The sequence below is a fragment of the Desmodus rotundus genome, chromosome 2 (genome assembly GCF_022682495.2).
Source record: "Desmodus rotundus isolate HL8 chromosome 2, HLdesRot8A.1, whole genome shotgun sequence".
Classification (NCBI taxonomy): Eukaryota; Metazoa; Chordata; class Mammalia; order Chiroptera; family Phyllostomidae; genus Desmodus; species Desmodus rotundus.
This window is the reverse complement of record NC_071388.1, coordinates 144,072,403-144,098,067: the sequence shown is the minus strand read 5'-3', so window position 1 is coordinate 144,098,067 and position 25,665 is coordinate 144,072,403. Positions and strand designations below refer to the sequence as shown.

At 36.6% G+C, this 25,665-nt stretch overlaps 1 protein-coding gene across 3 annotated transcripts in view; it reads right to left on the bottom strand.

Annotated features, from left to right (window-relative positions):
• GALNT13 (polypeptide N-acetylgalactosaminyltransferase 13) overlaps positions 1 to 25,665 on the bottom strand; it is a 491,331-nt gene that overhangs the window by 68,346 nt on the left and 397,320 nt on the right. The gene's annotated exons all lie outside the window — the stretch shown is intronic.

Genomic DNA, 25,665 nt, shown 5'->3' with positions numbered 1-25,665 from the left:
ACTGAATATGTGGAGGAATATTGGACAATGTTAATAGAGAAAGATGAATTATTTTAAAGTTACTTACAATAAAGTGTATTTTAACTTTCACTCTTAGCTTCATAAACAAGGTCTCTGCACTGAAAGATGGTCAATAGTAACACTAACTAAAGGTTAAGAACACTCGATCAAGCCTTGTTAATACAAATCCAATTCAGGGCTTTCTTAAATAATGAAGGAAAGCCACATGGCATTTTGCCTGGTAGGTCTATTTTATTAGAACATATTGTTCGTACCTAGCCAACATGACATGTTTTATTATCATATGCAAATATAACTTTGCTGAGATAGCCTAACGACATAAAATTAGGTGCCCTTTTAAAAAATATATTGTTCCTGAGGTAGTTTTGTTTTCTGCTTTAAAAGAGCCAGATATTATTTATTAAACATACATTATGTATTTCCACCCACATATTATATGTGCTCTGAACTTGCTGCTGTTATTATGGTTTTACTTTACACAGTAGAACAAGAAATTTTTCTGAGACTGGGCCTTAAATAATTTTTAAAGTCACAATTTATCAAATTTTAAGTGCAGAGAGAAGATTCCTAATTATGTAAGCCAATAAAAATGGCATCATGGCAAAACGGTGCAGATCAGTGGTTAATCCAAGGAAAACCAGCTTTGACTTTGTAACGCATAACTTTGAATACATAGCTTTGTAATGCAAGACACTGTTGCCACCAATCTGCCCTCTGCAAACTTTAGACAAAATAAAATGCAACTCTTATGCATGTGTAAACTATATTAGATTAGGCACCTGCAACAGCGAGGTCGAATACTGGGTTGAAGCGAGTTTCCTAGAGTTCAGCATTTTGTCAGGAGAAGGAAGTTTAGGAAGAAGGCACTATTTCTAACATAAAATATTACACACTCTCTCATTGTCTCAAGAGGAGAGGCACAACGCTGCACATCTCAGGTCATTCGTAAGACAGTCAACCAGGGGGGTTTAGTAATATTTCTGATAGACAATCAGTTCTTAATCTGCACATTGAGTAAGTATAGCAGAGCTACCTCCCGCCATTATGATCCCTGTGAGCTTCTTGGGGTTCAATTTAAGAGTGGTGTGTAGGTCCCAACTTTGAGTGGCCTACTTGGGTTTGAGTGCTCCCAGATGATGGCAGTGGCATAGATATAGTCCGAAGGAGGGAGGTCAGGATAATCTAGCTAAAAGAGGACGCATCCCCAGAAGGCTGGCATATCCTCAGAAACCCCTGAGCTTTGTTCCACCGGTAGGCCACACTGCGGGTATGCTCGTGTAACAGTGGGAATTTAACAGTGGGGAATTCTAACCCACCCCACCATTCTTTTGACACTGTTTCTGTAAGTGCTGACTCTCACATGTAGGACCCACATTGTAGGTTACAGGTAAACAGCACATTTGTATAAGGGTCCTATGAACTAACTTCAAAAGATACAGACTCTGACAGTCAGGCATCCCAGCTCCAGGAGCTTTGCTGACTTTCAGCCTTGCAGCCAGGATGACATGAAGCCAAGATGATGTGAAGCCAGGATGATGCACACTGGACCATCCCTTGTTTTATCAGAATGGACTGTGCTCGTCCGCATGTAGAGAACTTTTCAACCCTTCCTTGATGTTTGTTCTGTTTCCCTCTCCCTCCTTATAAACACCTCTGCCTCCACTGAGAGGTGGAGATGGGCTTTGAGATATAAGTCTCCCATCTTCTCAAGGAGATGGCCTTTGAGACATGAGTCCCCCATCTTCCAGGTGGTTGGCATCTGAATAAACCACTTTCTTTTATATATCAGCACCTGCCTCTTGAATATTGGCTTTCAAAGCAGCGGCAGCCAGACCTCCGCTTGGTTCGTCAAATCACTGAAGTCTCTCCGAGTATTCCACTGACCACCCCATCTAAAGTGGCACAACGGTTTCGCCCCGTCCCCTTTCGTTATCCCACTAATTTCCTTAGCTGCTGTCTTAGTCAAATATACTACTTAATTATTTATTCTCTGTCTTCTCCATGCTACAAAGTAAGCTCCATGAGCATAAGTATACTTGTCTGCTTCACATACTGCTGGATCCCCAGGACCTAGAAGAATGCCTGGCACATATTAAAATCAATAAATGTTTGTTAAAAGTAATAGTTTATTCATCCACCTAAGTTAGATTATGTGTATGTAACTTTTCTTTTTTAATTCCTTTACAAAGTCTCCTTCCAATAATGTAAGGTTAATAGATAAACTAAAGCCACAGAGTGAATCTTCCGTTGCCAAATTTAGAAGGTCTGGGCTTGACTCTTTCAGAGGAAGTGCAAAGGAAGCCTTTCTCTCCCTCTCTTTCTCCCTTCCTCTCCCTTTCTCTCTCTCGTTATCTGTGTGTGTGTGCATACCAAGAAGTCTTCTGCTGCAAAAAATAAAACAAAAAATTCTCAGTATCAATCAGCATGGGTCACAGATACATAAAAATTTTGGTTACAAAAAAAGACAATGAACAGACGTGAGACAGCTCCAAAAGCAGAAACCACAGCCTAAAATAGGTCCTTACTACAGGTGATTCCCATCACACCATTTATAATTTAGTATTTGTTGCATATACTCACCAAACTAGTATGTATTTAAATATAAATTATTTACATCACCTATTATTCTCAGAAAGTCATTTCACTGTCTTCAGAAGTTCTAATTTAGAAAATGTTTCAGGTACAATTTACAGTTCATGTTTCAACTGGATATATACTACCATTCCATTATTTTCTAGGTTTTGCAGCTAAAAGCAACAATAACAGAATTTTGCTTAGCAAGTCTTATCCTTTTCTCAGTGTGAAATTATATATTGAGAAATTTATTAAGGAAGGAATTAGTTAAAGCTAGAGAACTTATCCAGGAATCCTTAGATATTTCTTAGAGCTTAGGAGACAGATCTTAAGATTTACCTCCCTTATTTCTTTCATGTAGCCTTACGGGACCATGGTGAGCCCACAGATAATATTGCCTTAGATACATAGGAGTATGAAGTAAAAAGAAATTTGTCATAATTTTTAAATTTTGTCTTATTTGCCAGATATGTCTATAGTTACAAAGGGACTTTAACCTGCCCTTTCTTGCTCATTCTCATTTGGTGTTAAAGATATTCAGTGTAATTTTGACATACACTGGGATTAAATATTCAAGTGAGTTCAGTACGACACAGACACCTAAAAGTTGGGCTGCATGTACATATGCATTCTATTAACGGAATTCATTTTGTTTTCTGTCAACTCCCTCTTTTACCATCTGTCTATGAGATTCTTTTCACCTCACTGACTTTTCTGTTGGTCAAAGTTCGCTTGTCCACTGGGAACAAGATCTTGATGGCCAGGGCTCCAAGCTCCTGGTTACCTTGCTCCTCTGTCAGGTTCTGGCTGCCTGGTATCAGCAGACACGGAAACCCTAAGAAGTACCTCAGCATATCTCCTGAGTTCCAGACACTCACTACCATCCCTTTATGTATCAGCATCTCTAGCTTTTCATGATAACCAAGGTCAGTTACTCACACCAGGAGCATAAATGTTTCTCTTTGCTGCTGGTCCAGACTAACTAGGCTATAGTTGTAGCTTTGGGTGATGTGGAACCCTTATCATTTTATCTGGTGGAAGCATCCCATCTCTGGGGGCTATACACTCAATACAATAAAACATAACATTGTGGGAATAGATGCACAAAATTCTCTATTGAGTTCCTGGGAGTGGTGAGAGGTGTCGATCTTCCTTCTACTCTTTGGTTTCTGGACTATGTTCTTGTTACTGAGACACAGCACCATATAACTGCTGCTGGTTCAAAATATACCACATCTTGTAGGAGAGCCCCCAAACCCTGTGGGATGTTCCAGCTAGTGCCTTAGCTGAGCCTCTGCAGAGGCCGTTCCAATATTCTGTCAGGCTGACTTCTGTGGTAATACAGTTTTTGAGAGAATCAGTGGATCCCATAATATACCCACTGTCAAACCTCCTCCATGTGAAGTGGTTCCTTTGGGCCACGGCACTGGTGTGTGAGATCCCATGTGGGAAATGAGGTTGCAATCCCGCTGTTAACGACACTAGAAGAAGCGGTGCAGGCCGCGAAGGCAAACCCATGTGAAAGTAAAGACAAGACACTTCCCCCTTCGGGTGAAAGACATCTCATGACATTAATTTGGCACTACTGCTTATTATTACTTTTACACGAAATATATTTTATATCTTTAATTTTAAAAAATTTATTGAATTTATTGTGGGTGGCATCGGTTAATACAATTATATTCAGGTGTAAAATTGTCCAATATCTCATCTGTACATTATATTGTGTGTTCACCACTTCAAGCCAAGTCTCTTTTCATCACCATTTATTCCCACTATATCCCCTTCTACTTCCCCTCATCCTTTTTCCCTCTGGGAATCACCATACTATTGTTGTTGACGAGTTTTGTTTTATTTTTGTTTTGCCTTATCCTTTTCACCTTTCCCCCCTCTAACAGCTGTCAGTCTCTGTTTCTATGAGCACTTTACCCCAAAGCAGCAGAATACACATTCTTTTCAAGTGCACATGGAGTATTTTCTAGGATAGACCACATGTTAGGACACAAAAGAAGTCTCAATAAATTTAAGACTGAAATCATATCAAACATCTTCTCTGACCACAATGGTATGAAACTCGAACAGAAAATCACACAAACACATGGAGGCTAAATAACACGTTGCTACAGCATGAATGGGTTAATAACGAGATCAAGGAAGAAATCAGGAGCTGGCACTACTGCTTAGTCTCCTTGAGGGACAGTGACAACCTGTAGGGTAAATGTCTGATAATCAACGTTTTTGGCTGTAATGTATGTGCTCGTAAGTGCCTGAGATTAAACTTCTGATTGCTTAGGCACGCATCCCAAAGACATCCATTGCCAGCTACACAATGAGACAGAGCCAGGCTGACCCCCTGATGAAGTTGCCTTCTTACAAAGCCTCACCTATGAGACTCGCTGCACGATGGACTCTGCTTTTCCCTTCCAGCACTTTAATTCCTGCTCTTGTTGCTTTTTTAAAACTTGTTTTCTGTTTTATTGAGATATAATTGACATAGCATTATATAGCATTATATTAGTTTCAGGTGTACACCAAAATGATTTAAGATTTATATTATTGCAAAATGAGCACCATAGTAAGTCTAGTAAACATCCATCACCACACATAGTTACAATTTCGTTTCTTGTGATGAGAATTTTTAAGATTTACTCTCTCAGCAACTTTCAAATGTATAATATGGTATTATTAGCTCTAGTCACCCTGCTGAATTTGTTTTAAATAAAAGCCTTACATTCTTATATTCTTTAAAAATAAATCCAACCCTGCTGGGGTAAAAATGGTTCTATACCTCTTTGTACCGACTCAGTAAAAGGTTATAGAAAAGAATTATATTCCATGGAAAACTCAAACTGTGTATATAACTTCCAGTGTATTTCAAAGTTTGCCCGCAGAGATGCCTGCTGTCGCCTAGCTGTAGAACGTAACGGAAACACAAAAAGACGTGCCATTGGGTAGCATCAGCTGAACGCAATGGCATGCTCAGGAAGAAGGGATTTGCTCATGAAAAGACAGACAATGTTTAGAAAATAGAGAAGTGAGGTGCGTATATATATACACATATATATAACAAAATTCCCCATTTCTTCCAACCATCTTCATATTCCACGTAATGTTATTTTTATTATGGATTTTCTTTAGAGAGAACTTTTTTGTTAGGTGTTTAACTGCTCCACATCACTTTTCCAAGTGAAAAGAAAGGCAAATTATATATTCCCCTTGACTTTCTTGTGTGAAAGTGGGGTTTATATTTCGTAAAATCTTAATGTGTTCATTAATGACTAGACACGTGAAACAAAATGCAATTTAAAAGAATTGTGAATCCTTTAAGTGCACGGGCCAAGTAATGCATTGCCAATACCAAGAGCAAATCTGATGTGGACTCATAACGCTTTATTACTCAAAGGATCCAGTAGATGGAAGTCTTTCCCTTTTAACAGTCAAACTGTTTCAAAAGCATGTGGTTGGATTTGCTATTCCTGATGAAAAAGTAGATGGAAATAGCTGGGGAAAAGAAACAAACAAAAAAGCCATTTGCTTCTAAGAGCATATCAGAAAGACCACAATTTACCTGCTTTGTAGGCGGTTTGAAAATTGCGTTATCAAAGTCAGGTGGCTTTGATCCTCATGAGGTGAATGAGAAAGGGAATAATACACAAAGGGAATGATTCCTGGAACCAGGCTCTTGGTGGCTGTAGTTTCGTCTTCCTGCATTAGTGCCCATGTTCTCATTGCCCTTTCTCAGTGAAAAATTCCCTAGGCTAGTAGTTGCATCTGTTTCATTCTATTCCAGTCCTTCTGGAGCAGCCCTCGGGTGAGCAGGCAGGACACTCTGAATCAGGATCTCCTGGGACTGGCAAAGGAAAGCAGCCCATGAACTCTCCTGAGGAGTGAGGCTCCAGCACGGGGCCTGGCTGTTTTTCTCTTTGTCTCCGTGTATAGTCTCTATCTTTCTCTCTTAGGCTCATCACCTCTGCTTCTTCTCCAGAGTCCTGAGTATTACCTCTGAGAATATTCATAGATTTTCCTTCTACTTGACTGTCTAGGGAATGAATTAATGAATTATATTCAAAATAATCAGATTTAATCATTAAGATGAATTAAATCACTATTAGTTTACTAGATTGATTATTTAGCTCTCTGTGTCTTTGAAAAATATTTAAAATTGGGGTAGTTTAAATAAGAACTGTGGGTTTGGAGCATTTCAATGTACAGTGTGTGCTGAGTAATTTTGTCAGTTCATACCTTAATATGGGATTAAGACTTTGGCAAGAAAACCATGCATTTCTCCAATTCTAAAAGGGGCAGTTAAATGGTGCTTTTCCATGTATCTATGTCAAACTAATGAAGCAATTATCTATGATGGAACACCTGCTTTTTGTTACTCAGTTGTGAAGTTTTATAGTTAAGCTTTAATTTAGAGCCTTATCTTTGGTAACATCTCCTAACTGTTCTAACTACTTATCAATTTGGCTTACACTAAGCAAGAGTCATCAGCTCACATTTCACTGAAAACTCATTTAACCATCTCCCATAGGCTTTTTAAGGATGAAAAGACAATATACAGAGTCTGGCAGAAGTAAGGCCTGCTTGAGCATGGTTGGTAGGGTAATAATATGGGTGTAATAATTTACAGTTTTAATTTGAGCATTTCACCTAAAATGTCATATGGTGTGCTTGAGTGTGATATTGTTGTGTTACAGAATTACATGCTTATGATTTTTTGTAAAAAAATAGATTTTGTAATAGAAGAGGGGTGTTATTTGTGCCAGACCCTGTACATAAGCCTTAAAAAGCAACAGCTTCCACAACTTCTCTACGTTAGTAGTATGTAAGTATCTTTTTGTTCAACAGACAGATATGTGGATAAAATACTTTGGTTTTGTTTACTGAATACTAGAAATTCCCCACATATGGTAATGGCTTACAGGAATGTGATGCAGTAATATTCCGATTTGCAAAGTGGACAGTATCATCTCCAGTCACCGCCCCAACTTCTATACCGCAAAAGAATCAAGAGAGTAGGAAGCAGGAAAAGAATCAGGAAAAGAAAGCAGGCTGGAGGATGATACATGGTTATAACTGGTGAACTGTCTCAGTTGACAAGTCTTAAGGAGGAACTCATAAAAGGCTTTGAGGAGTTATAGCATATTTGAACATAATTTTAGCCTCATAACTTAAGACATCAAAAATGGAACTCAGATAAAATCTGACTTAAACACACAAAACAAAGCAAAATACAAGCACACCTCATATCATTGTACCTTGCTTCCCATTGTGCTTCAGAGATTTTTTTTTTAAGTAAGTTGAAGGCAAGACCCTACACTTCAAAAATATTATGACTCGCTTTACAGAAGTGGTCTGGAAGCAAACCCACAAGATCACCAAGGGATGCCCATGCACATAAAACCCTGATTATCTTTGTTATTACTCACACACCATTTAAAAATCTTTAAAAGTCTTTAAGGCAATTCTCCTGCCACTCTTGTAAACCACAGGTACAAGGTAAAACTCATAGCTAAGGTGCAAAAGCATTTGTGGTCACCATCCTTTGATCACAACCAGTTCCAAGTAGACTCAGCTATTTTGTAAGACAAAGAAATGTCTTAAAAATTATTTTTTTTAATTTAAACATTGAATGCTCATTTACTTTAAAAGCAGGTATGGTTTTTACACAAGATTTTGGAGGAATAAAAAGTCCACTGGTGGTACTGTTCTCTGTTCCATTGCTTATTTTACTTGTGTTCTTCCCCAAGGAGTATTCATTTTTGATATCACTTTTCTTATTTGTAAATTGGGGAGCTGAGCTAGATATATTTAAATTACCATCCAGGTTTTAAATTACAGAGACGGGCAAGCAGAATCAAAATGGAAAGGGACAGAAAAATCCTGGAGTCATTCAGATTCAAGTCTCAATTTTTGTAGCAAGGACAGACATAATAATACAACTTTAATTTTTTCATGTCATCCCTGTATTTAGTTTGATTACCAAAACAGCTAAGTTTATTTTTTTCCTTTTTAATTGGTGTTTCCTCATATATTATTCCAGATGTCTTCTCAGCATCAGCAACTGATAATAAATTACAAGTGCTAAAACTTTATTATAAATTGAGGAGTTCCTTTTGCACATTTGCACATTATTCATTTTTCATAATGTTTTCATGACTTTAATTGACTTTGGCATTACAATACTTGGTAGAATGTTTTGACTTTCTAAATCCAAGATTCAATTTTAGCTTGTCTTAGTTCCTAGAAATTGTTTCCTTTAAAAAATGTTTTTAAAAAGTATTTTATGCATATATTGATTAAAGACAAAGTTTATTTTCTAACTTATTTTAATACATCATATTGGAAAAGAAAAAAAGTAACTGGAGTTTATAATATTTTCATGATTTGAGTTCATCAAAAAAGGCATCATGTTTTTTAAACAGAGAGAAATGATGTATTCACTAGGGAAAGTTTCAAATACACTGAAAAGAAAGAAGAATAAAGTAATAATCACATGCAATCCCCCTACTCAGAAATAAACAAAAGTAACATTTTATCACATTTTTGAATATTTATGTTCTATGTATTTTTCACCCAAATGAAAACATATTGCATTTTCCATTTTTATTTTCTACATTTTACCTTGTTTTCTAAGCAATTTGCTAATAAAAAACACTTTATAAATGTTTGAACAGCTTCATAATAATCTAATCGATGTACCATTATTTGCTCCTCAGTACCCTATTGTTGATGGTCAGATGATATTCCTGCAAAATATTACAAGTGACATTGTGATAAATGCACGTGTGCATAAATATTTGCATGAATTTTATAATTACCTGTAAACATCTTTCTTAATAGGGCTCCAGGGACCAAAAATCTGCTTTCTCTTGCCTCTAGTTGCTAGGAAACAATGACAACCACTCAAATAAAGCTGCAAAGGAGGGAATGGTGAATTCTTTCACACACTAAGATCTTGAAACCTTTTAGTCTGAGCAAGTTCTATCCTCCTCTCTAGCTAGACAAATTCAAGTAAATGTGACAAATCTCACTCAATTTAATAACTTTTGGAAGTTTTGGATTAGACCATTCATTGTGTATAAGTCCAAAAGAATTATGATCTAAAAAAAAAGGACTTACTGCTTTTTAGAAAGCACTTAAGCTTTAGAATCTTCACAAAGACACCTGAAGTGTGTACCAAAAAGTAACCTGTATTATTCAATCTAGATGAAAGCATCTCCTCCTTTATAACGTGTTACAAAACTTTTGAACATGACTTTACACAATGGATTTCCATTTTGTTTATGTATTTGTCTAGGTCAGGTATAAGTGCTTAAACTTGTGCTCTTAAACTTTTGAACACACTGTATTGAATGAATTGTTCATTTCTATTTAACTAAATATGGGACAGGGAAATATTTTTATCACACCTTTGCCCATGCTCTTGGTAATAATGACCCCCAAAGACTAATGTTCCTATGAAAAATTAAGATTTAAATAAAGCACTGATATGTATGAAAACTGTCCTTTTTAGTTTTAAAAAATATAAAAGATAAAAATGAAGGAAAGTTTTTTAAAATTATTTTTGAAAATACTTTTTTTTAAAACATAAGGACTTGTTTCATACCTTTTCCCCACTCAAAATCAGACTACAGCTGTAAATCAGGCAAAATGAGTTCCTCCAGTGGTGGACAATAGAAATGACTACTCCTGCTAACAGAATACAAGATACTTGAAATTATACAGTCTCTGTGCCCTCTGGCCTCAGGACTTCCCTTTCGCTACTGTGTATCTTTATCCTCAACTTCTCCCTCTCTGCTCGCTCCTTCTTATGAGCGCATAAATATCCTTTAGTATTTCCAATAAAACAAGATATAGTCCAAACTACGATAATAAATAAAAAGGACAAATATTTTTTCTGGCCACATGGTCACCTCTCTGCTCTGTCACGCATACAAAATAACTTCTGGAAACATTTGTTGATAAAAGTAATTCTCAATGCTGGCAGCATATTAAAATTACCTGGGGAACTCTCAAAATACTCCAAGTTCCAAGAATACTTCCAAGATTTTCCTCAACTCTCTCCCCCTCAGAGGCTCTGATTTAATTGGTTTGAGGTTAGATTTGCCAGGGATTAGGCACGGGGATTTTCCAAAGTTCCACAGATGATTCTAAAATGAATCCAGGGTGAAATACACCAGTCTATATTCTACGTCCACTTGCACACCATCCATTCCGTCTTCAATTCCATTGGCTCTGGAGAGTCAACTGTCCTCGTTCACCATCTGCTGGTCGTACCAGCTAGGTATGTTTTCCGACTGCTCAGTCGGGGGCATAAGTAACCAGCTTTATGTACCTCGTGGCTAACAAAACTATTTCTGGACACTTTATCTCCTTTATCCTTTCCTTCTCTTCATTTTTCTTTGGGGATTATTTTTGTATTTCCAGGGATCAAATCCAGGGCAGAGTTGGGGGTGAATTGGGGGTTGACAGGGCTATCTTCCCTTTCTCTGCATACATGAAGGCTCTTCACATCCAGAACTCTTCTTTTCCCTGCCTGTTAGAGTGACTTTGCTTAGGTTTGCATCGCTTATGTTTTCTCTCTTCATTCATGGTTTACAAGTCAATTATCTTATAGCCAGGAACGTTCCACACTGCTCAGAGAATTCTACCTCTACCCCATTACAGAAATTTCAGTTTGTCACCTTCATACTCTGTATGCATACATTTGTCTTTAATTTTCAGCAAATACTTTCTCACGTTCTTTTAGGATTCAGTTTTTTCTTTAACCTTAACTTGTATTTTAGTGGTGACCTCTAAAACCTTGGCATAACTCAGAAGGTTACGCCACAATGAACAGCAATAATAACAGTCATTTATTGAGGTTTTATTATGTTCCAAGCTTTGTGGTAAAATTTCCTTATATATACCAATATGTTTAATTTTCTTTAAAAACATTGAGATGCAAGTTATTATCTTCATTTTGTATTTAAAGGAACTGAAGATGAAAGAGGCAACGTCACCTTCTCACACTGACAGGACTAATGATTAATGGCCTCTGGGTCTACAGGCAGACGTTGCTGGCCTGTGCTCTTAACCACAATGTAGCATTTTAATTCTTTTGAATATAGTCAATAAAATCCCTTTGGTTACAGACCAAGTAAACATTGGGCTCTATTAAAATGTATAATTTGGTTATGGATCATCTTGATTTACAAGAAATATCATAGTGCCTATGACATGTAAACAAATGAGGATAAAAGGTAGTGGCGATGATTGCTCCTTTTCATGGTGTCTAACCAGACAGAAGGAAGAGTATCCCACAATATTTCTTGATATACATCACCCATAATCCAGTCTAATCTGTCCCCATTTGCTCACTTTCAACCTGTCACCCAGCTTGTTGGGGCTCCTGTACCTGTAGTGATATCTTGCAATTGACTCATGTATGAACATCTGACCTCAGACTTTGACTTGCTCTTTCTGTGTAGCTTTTCTCTCCTTTTCTCCTCCTGGCGACCTCTTTTTACACATTAGTCATTGCTCAACCCCACCCCCATCTCTATCCACCTCACAGAGAGGGTCTCTCCCACTGTGTGCCAGTTCCTGCCCAGCCCCTTGTCAGATCAACTTGATTGTCACCTTAAAATTTTCATTTGATTAACACTGCTCAGAAGTCCTAACATTAAGTTACACATTTTGGAAATTAATGCCGGCTTGAAGCCGACTTGAATTTGCTTTAACAGTTTAATTGCATTTGATATATCATTAGCCCCAAATAAAGGAGATGTCAGTTGGTTTACCCAGCCTTCCTACGAGGTCTTGGTTATGACCATCACATTCTTCTCTTCAGTAGGTGGGCTTGGCATGACGTCTGTCTGAAGCTATGCATCTTCACCAGAGATGGCGCTCGTGATTAAATTATTTCTCTCTCTTTTCCCTCATATATAGTATATATCTCAGTTGATATGCATTAATGTATTTATAGAAAGATATGTACATATTCAAATATATGCATTATTGTATATATGCCTACTATTGTAATTGTAAAGTATGTGTACTTGGTAAACTATATATTTTAGACAAAAAAATTTGAAAAATTCCTTTTTCACAGACGGCAGGACATTACTTTTGTTTTAAATAATATAATAAGATAAATTAGTTTATTTTTAGTAATTGGGATATTTTTGAGAAGTAAGAAAAAAGAAAAACATTGACTATGATATGCCACTGAATTCTTTGTAATGGCTTTGGCATAAATCAATGTTAAATGATCTATGTACAATCAGGAAAGAATTTAATGTATTATTAATTAAGATTAATTACAGGAACATCTCAATGAGCTTCAGTTTTCATCAACAATATTTATTTCTCAAGTGCTCTGGTGGAAAAGATAAAAGCATGTGATGATTGCCAGTAGCATTGACTTTACACTAATGGACATGGGCCCGGGTCTCCTCACTGTGCTGGTATTAGTGCCGTTTCCTCCAGGGGAAATACGTATTACTCCTTACACTGAGGACACCCTTCAGAAGACTTGGCGACAAAGGGGGGTTTCCCTTTATGGAGATATTTCCTTCTATGCAGTAAACAAGACTATTTAGTCAGTCAATCCATCTAATCACATTGTTGAATATCTAACAGGAAAAAATACAGGCAATGGACTACTCAGTATACAGCTGTTTTTATCAATACTTGCTGTAAATACAACCAGTGGAGAAGCGTCTCCTTGCTTCAGTGGCAACTCTCAGTCCCTGTATAGGAAAGCCTTGCTACAGCAGCTCACATCACGGTATGAAGTAGATGGTTTTTTGCAAACTGAATCTTAACTTTATTTGGAAAACTCAGCCTTTTAAGCAATTTTGGAATAAATCATTGTAGTGCACAAATGAGACTGGAGGAACTTTGTGTAATATAAGTGCAAGAATTTTCTAGAATGATTTCAAAATTTGTTATTCATTCTCTTTTAGATACTGAGTGTTTGTAAACAGAACTATGGTTTTCTTTCCATTCTTGGATGATGGTATTCTTGTATTTTTCTGGTTTGTTTAAATTGAAAGTCACAGCTGGGAATAATTTGTATAAAGACTGTTTATATTCAACAATTGACTGGATTAAGGGAATATTGTGTCTATTCTGGTATCCCCAGAGCCTAATATAGTAATAGACTTGGTAAAGGTGTTCAGTGAATGGAATAAATGGATAAACGGAGCCTCAGTAAAGTTAATGATTTTACCCATTCAAAAAGAAGAAAGCACTAGAGCAGAATGGAAAAATCACCCCAACTAAATGGGATTCTATTTCCTATATGTAAAGGTATGAATTAGATTATCTAGAGGTACTAAACTGGAGTTATATTTTTTCAGAAAATAAGAATACAAATGCATATAAAAGGGTAGAATAAGAATACTTAATAGTCATAAAAATGAATTAAAATTTAATGTGTAAACAGGAAGAGGAAATGCAGCATTTCAGGTAAGATCTGATTTTAACTGGGCCCAAAGTGGTCTTCCTAAGGTTATTAATTTGCTGTACATTCTAATTGTTATCACACTATTCCCACAGTCTTGATGGGATTCCCTAAAAACAACATGTTTTCCCTGGAACCTATAACGTCCACTCCTCCATAATCATCAGATTTTGATGATGTCCCAAGGAGAAGTAATATTGAACAATAATATGTTAATGTGTTTGGCATTACCTTAAATGTCTTGTCAACAAAGAGGTTGCATTACTGTGCTCCTAGAATAAGGTTAATTGAGAATTATATGTCTATTTTAACTCTATGAGATAAAATTATAAATTGTCTTTCCATATTATTTTCATAAGAGTTGTAAATCATTTGCCTCTCAATGCAATATTGTGACTATAAATAGGAATTTCAATATAATTGGAATTCTATAAGAACAGACAACGGTATATCATCCTCTTTTGCTCAGTATAGGATACTTTTCATTGTGATCTATTCAATACATAGCTCAAGAATAGAGGATTTTAAATGTTCTTTATATGAAAAAAGAATTATTGAAAGGTAAATGATTGAGACTGTTTTGCTTTTTAGACTTCCCCAGTTAGTTTCATCTGAGAGCTATAAAGGGATTAAAACTTCTATGCCAACCCACTGAGCAGTGCTTGAATGTGATTCCTTTGTAGATGCGATAAAACACTTGGGTGATATTTTCAGATGAATAAAGACATTGACTCAAAAACACAATTGCATAAACATGATGTGGAAGGCACAGGGCTGGGGAGTCAATTCAACACTTCTATTTAACTCTGGTCTTTATCTTTCATATTTATTCTAAAAGAGCTTCACATGAAAATTCCCTACAGACAAAGAATTTGCCCACATTTACATTTCAGGCTATAGACATAACCATTTCATCATGCTACTCTTTGCTTTTTCTCCTATTTTGGAGCGTGGTTTAATTTTCTTCCATTACTGTGATGGGTCAGAGTGAACAGAAGAGTGATTGCAATACAATTGCATTTTTAAGAAAAGGTCATGCGGATAGATTGATAGAGGTAACTATGGTGGCAGAATCCTTACTAGGTCCATCACAGGAATCCGAAGAATGAATGATCGAGACATTTACCCCCCAAAGATAAAACACTTGTCATAGACATCATTCAGAGTGCTGCTCTGAAAAGGCTGGAGGCAAGCCAAGTTGGAGAACATGCAAGCCATACTAGGAGACAGGGATAAGAAAGAGTGATTCAAACGGGGGTGAGCTGGCTGGACAGGCAGACATCTGGCCTCACGAGTGCATACAGTTTGTCTCCTGATTAAAATAGAACAGTGCTAGAGCAAGTTAGAAAGATAAAAACTGGGTTCAAAAAACTTCAGCAAATCCCAGAGATCAGTAATATTGGGTGGAAAAAGAAAAAAGAAAAGAAGTATTGAATGCATTTAAGCCTAGAAAATATTCCGTGACTACAGTCAATCAGAAATCAAAATGAATACTATACAATGATGCTTTAAAAGCTGTGTAATGGAATTTGGTAACTCAAAACCAGACGGCCCGTTTATTTGTGACATATCTGTTATAGTGAAAACTCAATTAATGTAGTTAATATTTTAAAGGACTTTAAAGGTTAACCTAAGCTAATTATTAAACCTGTATGGTCTCCTCAGTCATGAAAATGAATATGGGAATAAAGAAGGATGGAATTACTTCTTTAATGCAAAAGCTAGTTGGCCACTTGTGGAGGATATTTCATGCAAATGTAGTTAGCTGTTGCTACAGAAAAAACCTAGTGTCTAATAACCAGTTCTTCAGCTCAGGGTTCTGCTGGTCATCAATTTGCTTGGATTCAGCTGAGCTTTCCTTCCTTTTTTTTTTTTTTTTTTTTGGTTTGAGTTTCCTCTTGCATTTGCAAAGAGCTAGTGTGTTGGTTGGGGCTTTATGGCGACTTTGGCTGACATGTCTGGGATGAAACAGAACCTCTCCACATGACTTCTCACCCTTCAAAAGGCTAGAATTGGCTTGCCCACAGGGCATGCCCTCTCTTTCCCAAGAGGGAGTGATGAAGCATAGAAGTGAGCCTCTTTGGTCTTAGGCTCAGAACTTACTCTATGTTACTTATGCCACAAAAGCAACTTAAGAGGACAGTCCAGATTTGAGGTTAAAAACTAGGCTAACTTCTTCATGGGAGAGGAAGAATTTATGGTCATTTTTTAAATTCTTCCATGATATTTGTTAGAGTTGAAACTTCTAGGGACCAATTCTTACTGCCTATGTTTCTGTGAAAATCATAGGGTGCTACCTCTCTCTTTGGTCACCCAGTTCTTCACATCCTCACTCCTATTTTTATTCCTTATTTCCTATTTCTGATGCGATAGCCCAGATAGTGTCAATTCCATGTGACTGGACTTAATGGTGGTGGAATATTTTACCCTGGACTGTGAACAAACTAAATCAAGTTTGGAGTCAGGGGAGAGTTACCTTAAAAATAGATTTAATTGGCTTTCTACAATAAATCAGACCTCAGCAGAATACCAGAAGCTAAACTATGAAGACCTAGGAAAGCAAGAACTAAAATTCAGGCATGAGGTCATTGCCCAAGACTAAGGTGAGTAATATTGATGAAATGGCTTGTTTTCCAGAAAAAGTACTTTACATTTAATCTGAAGGCAATCATGTGACATAGGCACTATTCTAATCATATTTTACATAAAATTAGAGTATCCTGTATTACAGCAAAATAAAAATGTTTACACAGCTGATAAGCACTATAGCTACAATTTGAACTCAAGACAGCTTAACTCCAAACTTTCTGCTTTGAACCACAAAATACTATGGTCAATGAAAAGAAGGTTATAGCTGAAGGAAATATTAGAGACCATCTGGTTACATTCCAAGATGGTGAATAACTTAAGCCAAAGTAAACATTTGGCCAGTGTCAGAATTGGAACTATAATTTAGTTTGCATATACATCAACATTGAAAGGAATGTATCCTCTATAGGTGTACGTACACTGTGTATAAACACATTGTTACATTTATTGATCTACAAATATTCCCATTCTTTGTTATACCCAACAGTGCTGATCACATTCTCCTAATAAACTTTCTCAAATTCAATAACCAGACAAAAATAAATAAAATATTTCTTCAGGTTTTAGTCTTTCCCGGCCAATCACTCCATGTCCCAATTATCTTACATAACCCACCCTTCTAAATTATGCATTGTATATCTATTTCTCTTGCTTTAAAAAATTCCTCAGCATCCTTCCCAATCAGATCTTTACTCTGTTATCCCAAAGCTCCAAAGCACGATTTATCTTCACGGCCCAACTTAAAAGCCACAACCCTCCTTGGCCAGGCTGATCTCACACTCCCTCCTCTGAGTTCTTGGAGCACTGTGCTCACAGTTTGCGTAGGCTTTCATCACCAATAGTTACTGTGGTCCCACACTGAACTGTGAGATCCCGGAAAGCAGGAGCTCTGTTTTATGTTTCTTTACATGCCTAGTGCACCGTATACTACTTTGTACAAAATACATACTCCAAGGTTCATTGAGTAGACTCATTATGAGAACAGAGTTTGGGGGACATTCATGCACACAGAGGTACATTGTTGCAAAACAATCACTTTAAAAATAAACATTGGACTGTATGTACAACTCATCTAATGAGCACTTCCAGTAGAAAAAAACAACTGTCTTAGAATATATTTTGCTTTTCTACCAAAAAATCACCCTATCCTGGGAGAATACCCAGTCTGTTGTACCTTTTCTGGCATCTTACTCTCCTTCTTGGCCTTTCTAAACCTCCAAAATCTAGCTAGGAAAGGAGTTAAACAGAGAATTGCCTATTCCCTTGATGTTCTGAGACATGAATTGTTAGAATGTTTTTGTGTGAAAAGAAAGAATAACCCCGAATAGAGAGCCAATGAAGTGCATATGGGTTGTCACTTTCTTACATTGTGAGCAACAGTAGTAAACAAGGACATAGATGTTAATGGTTTTCCTTTAACTGAAGCCATCCAGTCATCGCTCTTGCATTCAGAGCAGTACAGTCATTAAACTACTGAAACATATGTACATGTTAATATTTGCAAACACCAGCGTTTGAAGAAAAGCAGTCGATGTAATGCTGTGTAACTCAAAATAACATGATCATCTTTCTTTTCCACAAGTTTATTGCCAAGCATTTTTTTGAAGATTTGCAAAAATTCATTAACTACATATTTAGAGACTCAATCTGGTCCCTTCGTATGATAGTTATATCTATGCAGTTTCGTTTTCAATGCTAGTTTTTGAGATTAAGGGCTACATTTTCAGCCAGTCTACCTTAACAGGTTGCCTTAGACAGCATTGTCTCACATCATGTTTAAGAAAATAGCCCTTCTAACTGATAACCTGCTTTACTGGGGAGCAGCAGTCTAGTTCACATTGATTTTGAGTACAGTTTTACATATCTATCTGCTCCACTTTAAGCTGGGCCTGGACAAATCAATGCATAGCTAGCATCAACATGAGCTAAGTAATCAATGGGTAAGGAACATAGTAATTTACTGCTCAGTCATTGTGTTTACATTCAAATAAAATACAATAAAATGTGCAAGGCCATATTGGAAGGACAAGTGACCCATGAAAGAGCAGATTGTCTTCCTCTATGCATTCTTTCAAATGAAGCAGAAGATTTGAGGAATTTTACCAGGAAAGTAAGAAGGCCCTAAGCCTCATCTTTGCCTAGTTTACTTCTCAGATACTGAGGACATTGTCAACCTTTTGATGAGTCCTGGGAGTCCTCCAGGGGGCAAACAGTAGCATCATGGCTCCAGGCAGCAGTCCTCTTTGCTGGATTGTTACCAGCTCCCGTGCTCAGCTGGTCTCTGCTCACCTGCTCAGTACTGGCTCTGAATCCTCACCTTAATTATCCTTCTGGCATTTGAACTTGGATTTTATAGTTGGTCTCTGTAGTATTTGCATCTCAGTTCTCCCTAGTGGATTATAGCTTAGACGAGTCCCACTAATGCTCTGTAATCAGGGCCACCATAAACAGGAGACTTGGTCTAGCTCCAACTCCATTTGAACTCTCACCTCTGGTACCACTAGCTACCTGATTGCTGCTTTAGCTCCACTGTGAAGGGTGGGGACGGGGAGTCAAACCACAGCCATAAAAACAGCAGTACATGAAACACTTTGTTTTTCTGACTCTCCACACTTTCGTAAGGCAGACCTACAAGCAGCAGGACAGATAAGCCTAGGTTCTTGCTGCACAGCATAACCGAACAGATGGGCTGTGATGAAATTGCCCATCAAAATCTTTCTGTCCTATTTTATTGTACTTATTCAGGCAAGGAGTGCAGATTGAAATAAGAATGGCCAAAAATAGGGTTGGTTTTTAGTGAATTTCAGTGTTAAAAAATGTATAGACCATAGATGCTGGCCACACATTTCTTGCACTGTAGCCTCTTGTAGGCTACGAGAGCTGGAGACTGTAATGGGTAAGTATCTAAATGGTAAAGTTAGATGTATAAAAATTAAAATGACAAAGAATATGGGCAAGCACCCTGCTCAAAGATCATGCAAATTTGTAGGTCAAGTCAACAATTAAAGATATATAGATAGATAGATATGAGACCAACTTAACATGAGTTTATTTCAAAAAAGATGGTTATTTTCTTTTTTAATTTAAAATTTATTTTGTTCACTTATAGTTTACATCCAAAAATATTTTGTGTTATTTTCAGGTGTATAGCATAGTGGTTACACAATCATATACTTTGCAAAGTGTCCCCCCAATATTTCCAGAACTGACCGGGAACTATACATAGTTATTACAACATTACTGATGACATTTCCTATTTGTAAAGTACAAATAACTTTAACTATAACTTTTGTAACTACCAATCTGTACTTGTCAATCACTACACCTTTTTCACCCAGTCCTTCAACCACTTCCCCCCTTCCCTCTTTTTTAAAGAAGGCCCTTTAACATTTTTTGTAATACTGGTTTGGTGGTAACAAACACCTGTAAATTTTTTTTGTCTTGGAAGCTGTTTTTCCTTCGGTGTTAAATGACAGCCTTGCTGGGTAAAGTAGTCTCAGTTGTACATTCTTGCCTTTCATCACTTTGAATATTTCATGAAAATCCCGGTCTGAAATATTTCTGTTGAGAAATCAGTGGGCAGTCTTACAAGAGCTCCCTTGTAGGCAACTACATTTCTCTTGTGGCTTTTAAGGTTCTCTCTTTGTCTTTAAACTTTGCCACTGTAACTATAATATGTCATGGTATGGGCCTCTTTGGGTTTATCTTTTTTGGAAATTTCTGTGCTTCTTGGAGTTGTGTATCTTCTTCTTCACCAGGTTAGGGAAGTTTTGGGTCATTTTTTCTTCAAACAAATTCTTGATCCCTTTCTTTCTTTTCTTTCTGGTACCCCTATAATGTGGATGTTGTGCTTCATGTTGTCCCAGAGGTCCCTTAAACTGTCCTCCTTCTTTTTAATTCTTTTTTTTTCAGTTTTGATTGGATGTTTTTTTCTACTTTGTCTTCCAAGCCACTGATTTGATCCTCTGCTTCATCCAACCTATTCTTTATTCCTTCTAATGTATTCCTGATGTCAGATACAGTCTTCATTTCCGGGAGGTCCTTTTTTTTGTGGTTTCTCTGTCCTTTTTCATGCTGTTGTAGTTCTCATTAACTTATTGAGCATCCTTATAACCATTACTTTAAACTATGTATCTGTTTAATTGCTTGCCTACATTTCATGTAGCTCTTTTTCTGGAGAGTTCTTCTGTTCTTCCATTGGGAACTGTTTTTTTTTTTTTTTTTGGTGTGTGTGTTCCCATTTTGGCTGCCTCTTTGTGTTTGTTTTTATGTATTAGATAGATCTGTTATGACTCCCAGTATTTGTGGGGTGGTCTTATGGAGTAGGTGTCTTGTGGGACACCATGGTGCAGTCTCCTAGATCACCCAAGCTGTGTACTCCAGGAGTGTCCCTTGTGTGAATTACATGGACCCTCCTATTGAAACTGAGTCTTGATTGCTATTGGCCCATTAGTATATAGCATGGACCCTCAGGCTGGCTGACTGTGAGGTTCAACTCCAACCATGGTACATGAGCTGTTATACAGGTGCTGACCACATGAAGTGGAATTCTCCTTAGCAGGGTTTGGTGCCTGCTGAGATCTCCCTTTAAGTATGAGCTTAAAGGAAGATCATGAGCTTATTGGATCCTGCTGTGATGTTGTCTGAGTTGGCCACTGGATGTGTTGTTTATGGGCATCTTGGGAGGAACTCAGGTGCAGACCAATGTTAGACGCTGACTGTGCCTGGCCCTCAGCAAACTCTTTGGAGCTACAAGTGATCCTTAGTCTGTGGCTGCCACTCTGGGCTAGGGTGTGCATGGGAAAGACCAAGCTGCATACCAAAGCTGTCTTTTACCGGCACCACACCCAGGGCAGTTCAGCAAAAGTCAAAGTACCCAGCGATCCACCTCTGCCTGCTCCACTTGCCAGCTGACTTTTAGGCTTAGTCACTGAAAAAGCCTCTGGTGGAGTCAGGAGGATGGGACTAGTGCATCTCCTGTGCGTGGGAGGTGCTGGCCTGGCTTCAAGGGAGGTGGTAGATGTGGCCCCCACCCCAGAGCCAAAGGACTCTGTCCCAATTTTGTCTCTACCTTGACAGGGCAGAACCAATAGGAATCAAAAGATATATTTTTAAAATGGTATGATTTATTTTTTAATCCTTAAAAGAAAAAGAAATAAAATAAGTAAAGAAAAATAAAACAACAGCCATAATGATATTTACTTGCAGTATTTGTAACCTCTCCCATTATTTGGAATAAGTTAATATATTTCATGGAAATGTCAAATTAAATGATTTTAAACCTTGATATTATTTTAATATATAAGGCACTGTTGTGCACAAAAGTGAACATAATTATTTTGATGCATATAGAATTAGCTTAGAATGATAAGTGATCTCTCCATCTGATCTTTAACCAAAACATTCAGTAAAGGGTAACCAACTCTAAGTTTATATAATGAGGAGTACAGAAAAATATTTTTGGATTTATAAAAATTCACCTAAAATAAATAACCTCATGAAAAAAATGACAATTTTTTTAAAGCTGAGTAATTTACTAAAATATGTAAGAAGGAAGAAAAATCATATAAAGACAAGCAGATCACTCTTCCGTGAACACAAGACTTGCTGTTCAGAAGAGCAGCTTTCTTGATGTCAGTGTATATGTTTAGAGCATCAAGTAACTTATGTCAGGACAAAGCAAATCAAAAGGTGATGGCAAAGAGTCAAGTATTACATAAGCAATATGCAAAAACATCCACATTCTACAGAAATACTCATGGCTTGTAAGGGCATAGTCCACTTAGAGCTCAGATATACTCAAAATTTGCTGAGATGAGTAAGTTAGAACCTCAGTATAGAGGACCAAAGAACAATTATGAAATTTAAGTAGGGGAGAAAAGTTAAAATATTTTTAGCTTTATTTTAGTTATTTAATCAGTAGTATATTTTATAATGCCCATTTAACATAATAGAGCTGCATATTGTCATTTTTAAAATTCTCTATAAGGTCCTTTGAAAGATCAATCATTCTACCCACCCCTGTCATTGCTTCAGTTGAATGTCAATTGTGACTGATACTGGGGGGTTTTGGTGTTCTGACCAGCCCACGGAATAATCAGCTACCAGCTGTCCCTTGACCGATACTCTCATGACAGGTCTCATATGTGTAGCTTTGTTATAGGTGAGAACACAGAAGACCAGAGTATTTGCTCAGCTTGTCCAACGTTACAGGGATAGTAACGCCAAGTTTTCCTCCAACTGATCCCCACCAAGCACAATGTCTCATGATTGCCTCCTATTAGTGCGTAACTTCAGCTAACTAAAGAATCTGCATTCGTAAATATCAGAAGCACCTTACTTCCCACAATGAACATGTAGTCAAATGAGAAACCATAAAGACACATGGACTCCCAAGCCAGACAGTAAACTTCATTAAGGCTTCAATGACTCACATGGTGTATTTAAACAAAAGATAGCATTCTTACCAGTAATGCAAGAAAACAAAATACAGTAATATTAATTCAATTTAGAAGATGCATTGCAAAAAGTGAATCACCATCCAAAAATGCTCTAAAGTATTTCTGACTCTCCTAGAAAGTTAAAAGCTGGAAGGGATCTCAGTGAGTCTATAATTTTAATGTGGAGACGAAACAAATGATTTGGCCTCAGAAAATAATTCACGCCAAACTACGTTGAGTGGAAAAGATACAGACAAGTAGAAGACTGAGGGATCTACTTTATCTATTTCCTAATACAATGTTTTTCTTTCCAATCTACTGCCCGAGTAGCCATACCTGTATTTCTTTTCAATCAACTTCCAGGTTAATAAAAAATAGGTGTTGTCAAATATCCATATTATTATAAATCATGTAAGACAACCAAAGTTTTTCTTAAACTAAATTACCTGTACCACTAGAGGAAAACATGATAATTTATAATTGGTATATATATAAATTTATATCTTAAATGTATAGCTCAGTATATATTTAATATGCATCAGCCTATATAATTTCATAGTTTAAGGCTTCACTATACTGTGAGATTTAAAATCAATTGAAAGAAAATGTAAATATACATTTAAATTGAGAATAGAGATTATTTGCCAAAAGTTGCCCCAGGGATGAGATGTCCTAACTAGAATAATTTAGTGTAAGTGATAAAATATCTCACTTAAATGTGAAATGAGCTAGAATACTCCACTCTACAAAGTATTTTTCAAAATAATTTATTTCTCATGTGTTGCTTTCTTGCTATATTTGTTTCAAGAACTGATTAAAAAGCCTTTTTTTTTTGCATGGGTCTAGATTTCTCATAAGTAAAACCCAATTTGAGCAGATTGAAAACTGGCAATTCTCAGAATGTTAAGTAAAAACACGGGATTTTCGAGTCTAATTTAGAAAATTAGAATAATATATCAGAGAGACACTTCTTTTTCCCCCCAAAGGGTGCAAGGTAAATCTATTTAATAGCAGTTATATTTAAGGTTACTTGAGTAATGGCAGAAAGCTAATAGAAAAATCTGTAGATAATTTTGTCAAAAGTAACGCAAACAGATTTTAACCCAATTCCGAGAGTCTTTGCTCAAAATAATAACAGAATGGTGATCAAACAGAAATCATTAGAAACTGTGCTGAGTAAAGATTTAGAGAATATGAGACCTAAATGAAGTCAAATTGAGATGCTTGAGACCATTTTAACTTCAGGGAGAACTTGATGGCAAACAAGAAATCTGTCCCCAGTGAGAACAAATGACAATGAAAGATGCTGGCAGGAAGAAAGACGGAATGCTGAGCTTGAGACTCTTTCCACTAACTAAGAAAATGTTAAATGTCCTCTTTGGCAAGAGGAAAATGTGACCTCAGTATTATCAAAAACAATTTGACCTCAGAACATGGTGTCCAAAGTTCTAGAACATTATTAAGTAGACAATTTTGCTTGAGGGAAGTAGTCATTTTATGCTGTCCCTCAAACTAAAAGTTTTTCTGTGGATGCCATGAGATTTATTGTGACATTTATAAATAAACGCTGGGGTTATCAGCTAAGTATATAAGCAATAACAAAAATGAAAAACTTACTTTTCATGGTTTGATAATAAACTTTTATATGCTCATAAAACATGTTTTATACATTAACTGCATAGGCCAAAGGAAACATAAAACATATATCCATGTTTTATAAAACATAAGACGTAGTTTGATAATAAACATTATATATGTTTATATTATATGTATATATCTTTACATATATATGATTTTAAAAGGCATAATACACTGTAATATGTAATGTACATTCTGACATATCATCTACCAAAATCTGAAATATATTTCCTAAGGATGTATTTTAAACTATGCCAACCAGAAACCATTGGATGACTTTTGCAATTCATTTCACATAGCTAAAGATAAACTGCATTTGCTTAAAGAGAGACAACAATCACATTATCTAAAATAATAGCGGGGATCCAACCTCCCAATATCCATAGTAGTGATGAAGGTTCAAGGGATTTGGGGTCCTCATCAATAGTACCTATGAACCTGTCCCAAATATTGGCACCTATTGAGCGCCTACACTTCAGTAGAGCTCATCCAAAACCTGGGTTCTCTCATCAGTTTCATTAACACTACATGGCATCTTCTTTAGGCTCAACAGTGAAAATAGCCCCCAAAGACAACAGCTAAAGTCCATGGACAACTGCTAGATACCTTAGGGGCTACTGGAGTAAAGAGAGAAATAAAAAATAGTCCAGAAGCACACGAACATTTCAAAAGCTGGTATCACATTTATGTAATCAGAAGTCTCCTGTATTGTTTCCTAAATAGAAATCATGCTCTTTCAACTTTTGAAAAGTTTTACATGTTTTAGTACTTTGAATTATGTTTAAATGATTAAAATATATATTTAACTTTAAATTGTGTTTAAATAACTTAAATGTATCTTATTAGGAATTTTAAAGGAATCTCTATCTCCAGGAAAATATTTGAAATACTACATTTTTCTAAGATGACAAATACATTAATGACACAGCTCTACTTAAATTTTTAGAT